Genomic DNA, 13,005 nt, shown 5'->3' on the forward strand with positions numbered 1-13,005 from the left:
ACAAAGATATTACTACTGCTGTTAGTGAAAAGATGAAGTTTTTATTGTTTCTTCCATCTTTGCATAACCATTGTTATGTAAAGCAGTTTGTCACAGTACACACCACACTTGGGTACACATTTACCCTCAACAAAAGTAAAACTGTATGATGGGCAACATATTCTAGGGACAAACAGTTTGTTTCTTTTCTACAGGCTTGCTCTTTGCTTATCCAGATTTGTAAATGACAAGTTTGTTGTTTGGAAAGGGACAGAAAGTTAGCTGGATGGCTAACTATGTAACTACCTGTCAAATAACATGTTTAATTTGACTGAGCGTTGTCTCCCATATGAACTAACCAGCCACAGTGAGTTTGCATTGCCATGACAACCAGTGCACCACTGTCTGCATTTGTGAAACATAAATTGAAGTCACATTTGTACACTTTATCCACCAAAATGACCATATGCTGGCTTCTTGGCTGGATAGGTACATACTTTCCAAGGGCTACTGTGGGACCCAGTCAGCAACTTCCCACAGATGGGTCCAGTCAGCAGATGAGTGATTGAGAAATACTGCTGTACGTTGTTTATTTTGGATACTCTCATTACCATGTATACAGAAATATTAGCAGTGGTTATATTTCATGGTGTGTGTGAATAGTTTCTTTGTAATATGACAGTCAGCAGGATAAGGACAATTACCAGTGTGCCATGACTGGACCTCTCTCATAAGGCAATTCCATTTTCTCTGCTGTGAATCCAACATGGATAATTTGGTTGAACAGTGCTTCCTCCATACTGATCAGCAGAAAAGAAAATGTAGAAGAGAGAACTGGTTATCACTACGTCCAGCCCTCACCACACCCCCAGATACCTAATAATTGCACGTGAACAAATCCATTTCTTAGAGTTGCAAACCTCTGGTTTGACAACAAAAAAATGAAAACATGAAATTGTCGGCAATATGCACATCTGAAGCAATAACTATCTTGCTACCAAATCTGATCTCCATCACTAACGTTATCTACATGCCAGTGAATTAATTCACTGCTAGATAGCTAACATTGCAAACTTAGCTAGCTTACAATAGAAAGCTAGCAAGCCACCCAACTACATCTAGTAGCCGCATTCACTCACATTCAAAGCTGAGTTTGTACCATGTTTGCATCTCTTGTGCCCACGCCAGAGCAATGCAGGCAGATCTGGCATTGACAGTGGCTTGACGTGGAACCCAATATGAAGCCTTAGCTCTCCAGTTTAGAGCCAGACATCCTCTCACTTGTGTCTCACCAGCACAGCAACAGCAACATTCATCCAATCAGGATGAGAGAGAATGGTATTGGTGCAGTGACAACTATTTAGGTGCTTTTTAAATAAAGTAATGTGATAACAATATCTATTTTGAGTAGAGCGTGTGCTGCAAAGTAAGGTAGTGTATTTATGGTCCTATATACTCCTCCAAGGTATGCATATGCAGTGTTTAGCTTACATTTAGGGAGAAAAATGGATAAGCCCACTTACAGTGACTATGACCAAAATATAATAAGAATAATAAATAGATCAAAGGCAGAGCAAGTATCTAAAGTATCAAAAGCAGACAAAGTATCAAAGGGATTGGGAGGGCATGATTATGGAAATTTTTAAAATCATAGTGGTTAATGAAGCAGAAGTATGAAACTTGTGCTACTAAAAAAATATGGGTGTCAATGAAAATGGGGGTCAGACAGTGCACCTTTTGAATGCCAAGTCTCAGAGGAAATTATTTTGTTTATCTAAACATGGGTGGACTGAGATAGACAAGAGCATTGTCTAATTTGTGATGTAGAGATGGAAGAAAGAGATGCTAATTATAGGCACTGCTTATTGTAAAAGTTTGTGAAGATGCTAAGGAGCTCAACATACCAGAATCCCATACTTGATTCTAACCATGTTTTTGGATCACACACAAGAGTACTGCTGGATTGCCGATTCCTACCATGGCAAGTTGTAAAACGCTTATTTTTTCCCAGTTGATATCTGCAGTGTTACTGTACTATTTTGGTTTGAAATAGCATGTTTCCTCAGTTTATAAAAAAATTGTGTTCATTGAAAACTAGGGCCACTTTTTATCAGGACAGCCAATATGGTATTCCTAATAAACAAAATCATTCCCCATTGACACAAATTTTAAAATGTTGTCAGAATATTCATAGATCCATACTTAGAGTATGTATAATTTTGTGGGGGTTTGTGGTGACATCATCAACTGTACATAGGACCTTGTAAAATCTTTTTACTCCCCTCCCCCAAAAAAACTTTTTTTCTGATTATTTGATACTTACTTTCATACTTGCTAGTTACTTCAATCACAGTGTTGTCCTTGGCTCCACTCAAAAATGGGTACACAAAAGAGTTTCCCATGTGCCAAAACTGTTTTCACAACAGCAAATACGAATTACACATGAAAAACCTTGTCCTCCAAGTCCCTACTATTTTCTCAGCTATTTAAAACTCTTCTTAAAGAAGAATTAGTGATTAGTGAAGTTTAATATCATAAATGCAATATTTTAAATCAACCAGTATCATATGCTTAAATGTATTATTTCATTTGCAATGCTCTGTCCTATTACAGAAAAAAATTGCATTATGTTTTCAAAACAACCTTCAAACAACGCCTCTGGTACGTGTTGCAAATATTCATGAACATACTGTGCAACCATTTTAAATCTACCATGATGTTCTCAAAATATCCTGCTTCACTTATCAAGTCTGCATATTTGTGTTTACTTTGACATTGCCTTGAAAATAGTTTTCTTGATAAATTCCTAAAATTATCTCCACCACTCTTTGTATACATCCGACACAAATGTCTTTTTCATGTATGAAATGTTATGAAATATATACTGTATACACACATATCCTTTCCCCATTCTTGGAATAACAATGGTCTTTCCTTGTTCACGTTGTACTCTTTACCAGCTTCTCAACAGGTAATAGCCAGAATGACACACATATAGCCATGTAAAAAAGGCCTGCTGACAATCAAATGCAGTACATCTAATACATTGTTCAAGTGTCAAAATGACACATTTTGAAACTAGCAACAGTATGATTTTTTTTTCTTTTGAGCTTTGATTTTCTACATGTATCAATTTATTGTCTTACATGAAGAATTTACAACAGCATTCAATGATTAACAACCCAATACTTTTGTTGACTGATGATTGATCAGGATTTCAAATGCCCATTTGTCTTTACTGTTTATCTCTCATAAAAATGACAGGTGTGAAGCAGGGGGCAAGGGCCATCAATACAAGCAGAGAACCCTGTGACTCATTAAGCTACTTTATGTTACACACAATAAAATGTGTAAAAAAGTAAGACTTAAAAAATAAAGCTGTTTGAAGCAGATGTGCAGCTGTTATGTCCTGTAAAATATAAAAAGTGTATTTCAGAACCTTTTATGTGCATAAGTATAAATATGTTTTTCACCATTTTCCCCCAGATTAATAGTCATAATGACTCTTTGATTTGTTTGTAGTACATTATAGAAATGTATAGATGCTGATAGAATTAAGGACATCATCAGCATCTTATAGTAAAAGTACATAGAGCACAGTTCCCTGGAGTGTAAAGTACATACAAATCTTATTAATATACACTGCATTATCTACTGGTCAGATGTGCATCGGTCAAGTCATGTGCATATTAATGTCAAGACCTTCCTTGTTATTAGGACAACTTCATGATACAGTCACGTAAAAATGCAAAGTTTGCATTCAGCACACCAAGTGGGGACAGTGATGATTAGACTGACAGACTCCTTTTTCCCTATAACATCCAAGGCAGCTTGGTACAAAACATTTCCATTTGAACAGTTATCACTTCAATGAAAGCCCTTCATAGTGAATAGGAAACCAAAGCAATTTCTAAAATGGAATTCACATTAACTTCCTTGAGGGAAATATCCATGAATATGATTGCGACCATATCAACCTTTTCATATCCTAGTATGGGAAATAGAATTATTCTGCGATTTAGGTGCCTGCATGTTTGTTTATTTACTGATTTATCCCGGCTGCCAGCGGATGAACTGTATCAATGTGAAGCTGAACAGCGTTTCTTTCCCTATAATATGACTGTGAGTGAAAGGATTTTATTAATCCATTTATTTATTTTGAATTTCAAATATATACATTCTGCAAAGAAAATGTCCAAGGCAACAGTTATATTTGCACAAATACAAAGCACTAATCACCAGGTGATATCAACAATAAAGGTTCATACTCTTTGTATAGCAATAAAAAGGAACTAGAGGTGGATAAGCACCCTCGTAATATCCCAAGTCAGAATATTTGCATATTAATGCTTGAATATTTCATATGGAAAATGAGAGTTTAGAAACTATCACATTGTATTCTTGCCAAAACATCAATCATCATGAAGGTTTCTGCAGGTATCAATACTGCCGATATAAGTTATCTATCAGAAACTAAGTATTTACAGATATTGAGGACTATGAATGGCATAAACTCTGTAACAATGTGATGCTGACAGTGTCCGAAATGAATTAAATCTATAGTTATTTTTTAATAAAGTCAAAGAGATATAATAATTAAAAAGTAGTTGACTTATGACAAGGATTTGCAAATCAGTTCTACCACTGCTATGCTGAAGATGCCCAGCTCTACCTCTCATTCCAACCTGATGACCCCACAGTCTCAGCACAGGTCTCTGCCTGCCTCTCAGACATATCAGCCTGGATGAAGGAGCGCCACCTTCAACTTACCCTGTCTGAGGCGGAGCCCCTCATCATCACAGCTTGGCTCAATGACACTAACTCCACAAGGAAGCTGTGGGTAGCGATTGATGACCAGCTAAACTTTAGCAACTACATCTCGATGACTGCCAGATCATGCAGGTTTGCCCTGTTCAGCATCAGGAAAATCAGGCCCTACCTATTTGAATGCACATACCCTTGTCTAGGCTTTTGTCATCTCAAGACTGGACTACTGCAATGCTCTCTTGGCCGGCCTACCTGTATCCACCATTAAGCATCTGCAGCTGATACAGAATGCGCTGGTGCATCTGGTCTTCAATCAACCAAAGAGGGCTCACGTTACACTTCACTGGCTCCCTGTAGCTGTCCGCATCCAGTTCAAGGCCTTGATGTTTGCATTCAGTAAATGTGTAAATGAAAATCATTTAAGAAATATAAGTAAACTGGTCATACTAGATACAGTCTGAGATTTTCTTTTTTTTTCTGAAATATAGCAAGCTTGCAGCAAATTATCAACTGTAAAATCTGTGTCTGTATTTCTAGCTAGAATACATTTTGATTTAGCTGCCTAGCTAGCTAACTTTATCTAGACAGAGCTGGAGGTCCTCTAAACAGCAGATATCTACCTAGCTTCGGCCAAATGAAGTCTTTGACATTTTAACTGGCCTTCTTTTTTAAATCAAGTTCACTATTGTTCAGTTGTGTCAGTTATCAGCAGCAGATGCGGTTGGCTTACTAGGTTTTGGAAACAACTCATACAGTTTTTCCCTTTGTTGGTATGATGGAACTCTGGGGCCAAAATTTATCCAAAATGCTGCTGAGCTAGCTCAAATGGTCAGAAATGTTTAGAAATTAATATGAGTTAATGGGCACATGAACACAGAAATACTACAAATAAAGGAATATCCAAAATATTTTTCACAAAAAATGAAATATCCAGTAACCATACAGCACCCTGAAAGTTTCATTTATAACTTTCATCCTGAAATTGATTGATTTGTGCACAGAAAAGGTTAGAATCAAAGTGTCTTTCTCTTTTTTGTCAAAGTACACAGATTTCAGCCAAATAGAAAAAATGACAAAAAAACTCAACAGTACAAAGGTGAGAAAGACACAATACCAGCCCATTAAGTCCACAGTTCACAGAAACCTCATATCACCTTTAACATAGAAAGTCTGAGCCTCTAGTCTGAACCTCTAATTACTGTGGAAGTAGGAAATCTATTCTATCTGCACACACCTGTAATAAATGCACAATAATATTTTATGGCAATAAAATCACCTTAAACAAAATGTCTCAGATCATGAACACAGTAATATCATATTATGATTTTATCACCTACACTGTCTATATACGCTGACATCTGCTGTTCAGGAGGTGTGTTAGTGAATTGATTTAAACATTCTTTTTGAAGACAACATACATTTGGAGGGGAATACAAATTATTAGCTTTCCACAGAGAACCGAACACTACAAAGACAGGAAAAAAGAAGGCCAAAAATAACTCTGCACAATCAAAGCTTCTTTTCTATCCTGGGTATTAATTAGCAGTGTTTTAACTGCCTGATGTTCATTTTCACAGCAGTTTCCTACATAAACAGAGGTAATCTTGCTTGTGCCTAGGGACTTTACAGAGAAGGTTTTTGTTTTCTAGAGTGTAGCGATGACTGAAAACAAGGGGAAGGGGAGATGGATGGACATTTGGGGGGGGGGGGGGGGGGGGTGGAAAAAAATTTTAACATATTTTAGGTCCAACTCATTTTAAATGGTTATCAAACCTTTGGTGATAGGCCTGCACGTGTACGATTGTAGCTTTTAACTTGGATTTGCCTCTTAATAGTTATTTCATTTTAATATTAATAATTAATATGCAGGAAATCCTCCACAAGTCAAGGGGAATTGCTGCCTTCCAATGAATCAATGGTCATTAAGTTCACCAAAGATCATTGACCTGGCATTGTCACCACTTCGTATGACACCACCTTTATCAAAGAGTTGAAGTGAATCTCAGTGCCGCACCAGTTTAAATGCAGTCACAAGGGGGACAAACATTGTCCATTGTCCAGCTCTGTGTCCTTGATACTCTTAAATGCCCACTGCCTAAACCTCCAAATACAGAGCGACGATTTGCTGTCCCAAATCTATTATAAGCAGAGATTGCTTTGACGCGGCGGTGCTGTTTTGTTGGCTATGTGCACATTGAGATTCAGTGCACCCAGTGTGGAGAATCTGCACTTTACCGAGTCTGAACTATCGACTTTGTTTGAGCTTCATTTGTGTGTGGGATAAGCATGGTATTGCTGCATCTAAAGTTATGATGTTTTTACATCTGGTATGCAGGAAAATGAAGAAAGATTTATCTTAGATTGAAAGGAAGATCAGTTGAATAAATAAATAAATAATACTGGTTATACTGACAGCTATTTCTCTTTTAGGCTTACCTTTTTTTCCAGAAGAGCTAAGATTCTCTCCACTGTGATAACCATGGAGCCTCCCTCCGACATTTCTCCCTGTTTGTTGCCTATGAAGGTAACTCCCTTGATGAATACCCAAATTAATCTCACATGTGAATTCTCAGTGTAGCAAAAAAGGCCATAATTAATTATGCTAACATGTATTTTAACTAGCAAGCTGTATATGCTACTGTACCATTTAGAGGGGCAAAGAGAACTTCTTATCCGTATATGTCACATCCACAAAACTATCAATATCCATATCTCTGTGTGGGTCACTATTGGAGAAACTGGAGGAAGTGGGTGTGGTTTAAACTGGCAGTTGTCAAAGTTAAACTACACCCACTCAAAACAGTTGCCAGACTGTGCATGCATATTGAGATAGTGATCGCCTTGCTTTCAAAGCATCAACTGTAATATTTTAACACACAATGTATTTAATTATCTGTATTTATGAATAACATGCCAACCCTCCTCAAAGAATATAATAATAAATCACAAATACTCACTGGTCACACTCATTGGTCTGGGAGCGTTGTTAGCGTGGTCTGACACTGTTGCTCGTTTAAACTGAATGGATACACATGTTCTATTGTGCTGGATGTCACTCTGGATAAGAGTGGCAGCTAAATGCATGTAATGTAATGTAATGCAAATCACACATAAAGGCCAATTATGTCCACGTCTGAGCAATCTGCACAAATATATGACTGTTAGGTGACATAATAGTCAAGAACAATTTCTGCACGTTAGAAGCTTCACACCACTGACATAAACAACAACCAAAATTAAATAAATGAATAAAAATAAAACCAAAAAACTTTGTTTACCACCATTGAGACTGAATTTGGTTCCTCTTGTTGAATCTTTCCTGACATTGCATTTAGACTAAGGCTGTGTCAGACTTTTTCATTAACTGTTTGTTAATGTAAATGATCAATTATGTAAAATGCAAATTACTTGGGCTATGGTGCTTTTTTAATCCATAAAAGACATTGGTTGAATGACTTTAATAATAGTGAGTAATTGCACAACTTGCATTTTGTAATGCTATGTATTGTAACTTATCCTTGATAATAATATGCAACAAAACAGAGAGTGGCAAAGTTTAATTGTTTATGGTTGAGTTTAGGGTAACCCCATCCCAATAATGGCACTGTGATATCAGGTCCCACTGTCTCACTATCTCTGTTATGAAGTACCATAACAAGGGCCCCCTGGATTTTTGCTTATTTTTTGAATAAATTTGGAATGCCTAAAGTCTTTACTCCTTTCCACCAATTTTGAATGTCCACTTGTATCATAGTTGCAGCTCATTGGTACAACCCCTTGTTAACAATTCAGACGTCAAGCAATGCTTCTTTGAACACCACAGTCCCCACACCAAGCTTGCACAGACATAAGTCTAAGGAAGACACTTTATGCGCAGCCCTATACAGGCAGACTTGCACGTACCCAATTGGACCAGCAGAGGTTGCTGGTATGAGAAACCCCGGCTGTCCTGCACAGACATATAGAGGTTCTATCATACTGGCTTATCTGCTATCTTACACAATGTTTTATAATTATGAGTAGGATGAGGGGCATCTGGCAAAAAAATACATAAATAACCCTATCCTAATACTAAACTTCTATTAAAATGTTTACTCAAATGGCTCATATGGAGTTACCTTTTACTTTAAAGGAGAAAAAAAGACTTCCTACAAATCATCAGGCATATCTTCTTCACCCTCACTCAAATTATAACATTGAGTTAAAGGTGCAGAAATAAATTGAAGCAAAGCAAACTGATTGATTAAAGGCAGTGCTGTATTCTGTAGATCTCCTTTCACCTATAGTTATGCATTGCAGAGAACATTATTGACCACACGTTTTCTTCATATCAATTCATCAATTCATTCTGCCTGAACGTCGGTATCAGCGCTAGTCAGATGACTGAATACTTCATGGTATAATTTTTCAGTTGCTTCCGATTGTTTTTTTTCATGCGCCAGGATGCAGTTTAACAGAAGAGTATTGACTTTGAGGGGCACTTCGATGCAATTATAGCAGTTGTGTTTGTGTTCTTTGTATAGATAGAGAACACTATCTATTATTTGAGATCCACAAGTCCTTGAAATAGGTTGCTTTACACCTGCTCCCAGTAATTAAAAAATGATGAGTTCAAATGATTGAATTACAACATAATCTGAAATAATGGATTTCTATTCATTGGTTAATTTACCCCAGTTGGGAGGAATTCAGTTCCATCCTAGTTTGATTGGAAAGTATATGTAAATATGGGTCACTTACCAGAGCTGAGGCTTTTCATTGCGGTTCATGCAGGTGCCAACATTCTGCCAGATGTACACATTCCAGTGGGCCTGACCAGCAGGGCTATTGTGTGTCCACCTACAAGAAGATTGAATGCATAAGTGTAAGTACATCACTAGGCTCTAAAATTCCCCCATACTGAATACAATGATAACCCCTGATACATTGTGATTTAGAAACCATGCATTTCTTACATTTATTTAAATAACAGGGGTTATTATATATAACAAACTATATTAAAAACTTCTTTTGTAACACAGGCTAATGTTTCATGTCAGATGGCTAGTATATGATACAGAACGGAAATGGGCAGTGGGGGTGGCTCATGTGTCCCTTGTCCAAATTGGCCTTCTAACACAACAATTAAAAGTATTACCCATCCTACAGAATACACACAGTGGGCTATCAATTGAGTTAGCATCAGGTACTCCCATGCTTCTGCTGACATTCACGACAGTGCAAAGAATATTTAGCTTTTCTACTTCCAGCCTCCTCCACTGACAGTGGTACTTCCTTTTGCTCCTGGGACATTTACAGTGTATGTCACTGTAAAGATCACCTCCTACACTATACTGTACATATGATCCCTGCTACCAACTGCATGTGTTAAACAATGAAGCTAAAATTCCATCGTCACCAAATCTTTGGAACACTTATCCAGATTAGGTTAATGTCAGCAGCCGTTGTCTAGGTTAGTACAGTCTACCCAATGCAGTGGGGAAAAATCCTGACTATCATGGGAGCTTATATTAGAGACAATTTAAGTTAAGCCAAGTCAGGCACTCCTTAGGCTGAATGGCACCTGCTTTGGAAGCAATAATCGCACCTGGCCACAGACTCTGTCAGAGGTGGCATGCATTTTCCAGCACCCAGAGGCCAGAACTAAAGTCCCTTCAGTTAGGAAAACTGTTTCCACAGAGGCAAGCCACCTCATCCTGTAGCAGCCATGACAGCCATCCACAGCCCTGATATTTGTGAGGGCAGATCTTCTCCAATACATGTGGCAGTGCAAACTCAATTTAAAACTGTTGAAATCTCTGTAAGTGTTTCTGTAATATTGTGCATCTGAGACATGATATAGGTGGTAACCTGTATTTGTGTCAAGTTGGTGGAAAGGAGACCTTACTGTGACAATATTTAACACTATGTACGTCACACAAAACAAATCTGTAATGGACAAGGATGGAAATATTATTTGTGTTCCAAACAAAATGTCTGCAATTACATGTAACCCTGCATTACCATATTAGATTAATCATCGCTGTGTTAAGGGTCAATTATGCACAACAAATGCAATTTACAGCTGTGATTCTTTCAACAGCAGGACAAAAAAGCAGCCCTCCAGACCTTTCCTTACAGGGTGTCATATGTACCTCCTCTAAGATTCCCTTCAAGCTGTGTAATAAATCATTAGAGTCAGCTGGTTCTGGCATACTCTGCAGAGATGGCTGGAATCTTAATTAGCCCGCCACTGTGTTTGTTTGGAGGCCTGCATTTTATTCTGAACAGTTTCACTAATTAAAAATATTTAAAGAAGGGAGAGAGGATCGAGGGATGAAGTCTCCAAAAGTGAAACAAAACATCAAAAAAAAAAACAGCAAAATTAGATGCCATCTAGCAAGTTCAATAATATGCCAAGCCTTTTTTACTTTCAACTGAAATGTATAATGGGGTTGGTCAAGTATTATATTCACTCCTCAGATCACCAGCAAGGAAAATGGGTCAGAATGTATACTGGGGACACACAACAGATCATGTGGTGATTATTCTTAAATTATTATAGAAAATAAAAGATATTATGCCAACCCTGGACTAGCTGTAGACATAATGCAGCACAATATATGGCTTCATTGTTTGTTTCATACATGAAATGGTCTAATTAGTTATTTGTGATTCATAATGTCTGTGGTCATTCCCAACGGACACTGGTTTTGTTCAAACCATTGTTACAGGCTTGTTCATTTTTATACATTAACTCTTGGTGCTAAATAACAGCAATGGTGGACATGTCCCATTTATATCCTAAATAGAAAATGAACTACATTCATTGTTTCCTCAACTGGCTATTAAAATGTATGTTAGCAGTGAGAGTGGGGGAATACACATATTATCCAATTATAATTGCAATGTGACAAATAAAATTCAAATTGTAAACCACAGCACAAGAGGTTTCACACCAGGAGTCCACATTATGGCCCCGAAGAGAAACTTATAAAATGACTTATTAACATCTGAAAACATAGCCATAAAATCATTACTGTGAGTGAGAGAGATAGTTTGACTGTATTATTAGGATTTGGGGGACAAAATGTTTAAATTACCCTGCATTGCTTTAACCAGTAAGAGAATCAATTTGTTATACTGAGCAAACTCTCCGGGACAAACTCATGTAAAATACTTTACTTATGGTAATCAACCATACCTCCAACACTAAAGCCAAGGTAGAGAAGCAGGATTCTTGTAAAGGCAGTCCACTTTAAGAACAATGTTGCTCTCTGCTCATCTACTGCAAATTTAACACGCTGAATTATATTCCTGACCTCAGAAATATAAAAAATATAACTAATGCAAAGCTGTGCATGCCAAATACCAGCCATTCCCCCGGGAAGCACTCACTTATTGAACCATGACTTAAAGCTCACAGGTTTTACAAAAAGGCTGCTATACATTGGACCAGACATAATGCAAACTTTCAGGCACATTTGATGAGTTCACTGAAAATTCTATAGACACAAACAACCTTTGCACACATGAATGTTAGTTTATTTTGGAAGTAGGGGTCATCAGAGGCAAATAGGGACATCCATCACAACCATTCCTTTGGTTCTCCAGACACACTGTGCTATACTCTTTTTTGAAGTCTCAAGCTCTTTCTGTTGGTTTTGAATTGAGTCGTGTTCAGACTATCACTCGATAGTTAAACAAGCCAGCTTGGATATTAATCAAAAAGTAATTGAAAATCTTTTTCATGGATGACCTTTAACAAGATACAGTATGTGCCTATTAATTACAAGCTGTGTACATAAAATAAATTACTATACGGTACTGAATCCATTCACGTTTTCATCTCCATCTGCGGTAGATGAATGTGAGCTTTTTGGAAAACACATATTCTTTTTCTCCATTTGGCAAAGAACCCAACTATGACAAAAAGAGAAGGCCCAGCTGATCAGGTTCCTGCTGACTCAGATCTGTAAGCAAACCCTTTGTTCCCCCCAACATAGATCATGATAAATCACGCCTTCAAACATGCACATTCAGCAAGGGTGGGAGAAAACATGGCTTCTCCTGACAAAGAACAGCTCAAATTATCATAACACGCTGTTGTGTTTAACTAGTCTAGTATTAAGGAGGAGGAGAAGAGCCAAAGTGGTCCATTATGCCATTTCCACTATACTTGTTCTTGATTTCAGTATAAATAACAATGCAATTGATTGCATTGAGCCCTGAATTTTAGATGCATAAAATAGAATGTGATACAGATTTCATATGAAAACA

General features: G+C 37.4%; 1 protein-coding gene across 11 annotated transcripts in view; it reads right to left on the reverse strand.

Annotated features, from left to right (window-relative positions):
• The window catches only part of LOC118793016 (receptor-type tyrosine-protein phosphatase delta-like), a 387,427-nt gene that overhangs the window by 248,535 nt on the left and 125,887 nt on the right, over positions 1–13,005 (reverse strand). For all 11 annotated transcript variants that reach the window (XM_036550950.1, XM_036550955.1, XM_036550949.1 and 8 more), the window contains exon 5: positions 9,487–9,585. The gene's annotated coding sequence lies outside the window, so the exon portion shown is untranslated. The remainder of the gene's footprint in view (positions 1–9,486; positions 9,586–13,005) is intronic.

This window comes from Megalops cyprinoides, chromosome 18, assembly GCF_013368585.1.
Source record: "Megalops cyprinoides isolate fMegCyp1 chromosome 18, fMegCyp1.pri, whole genome shotgun sequence".
Lineage (NCBI taxonomy): Eukaryota > Metazoa > Chordata > Actinopteri > Elopiformes > Megalopidae > Megalops > Megalops cyprinoides.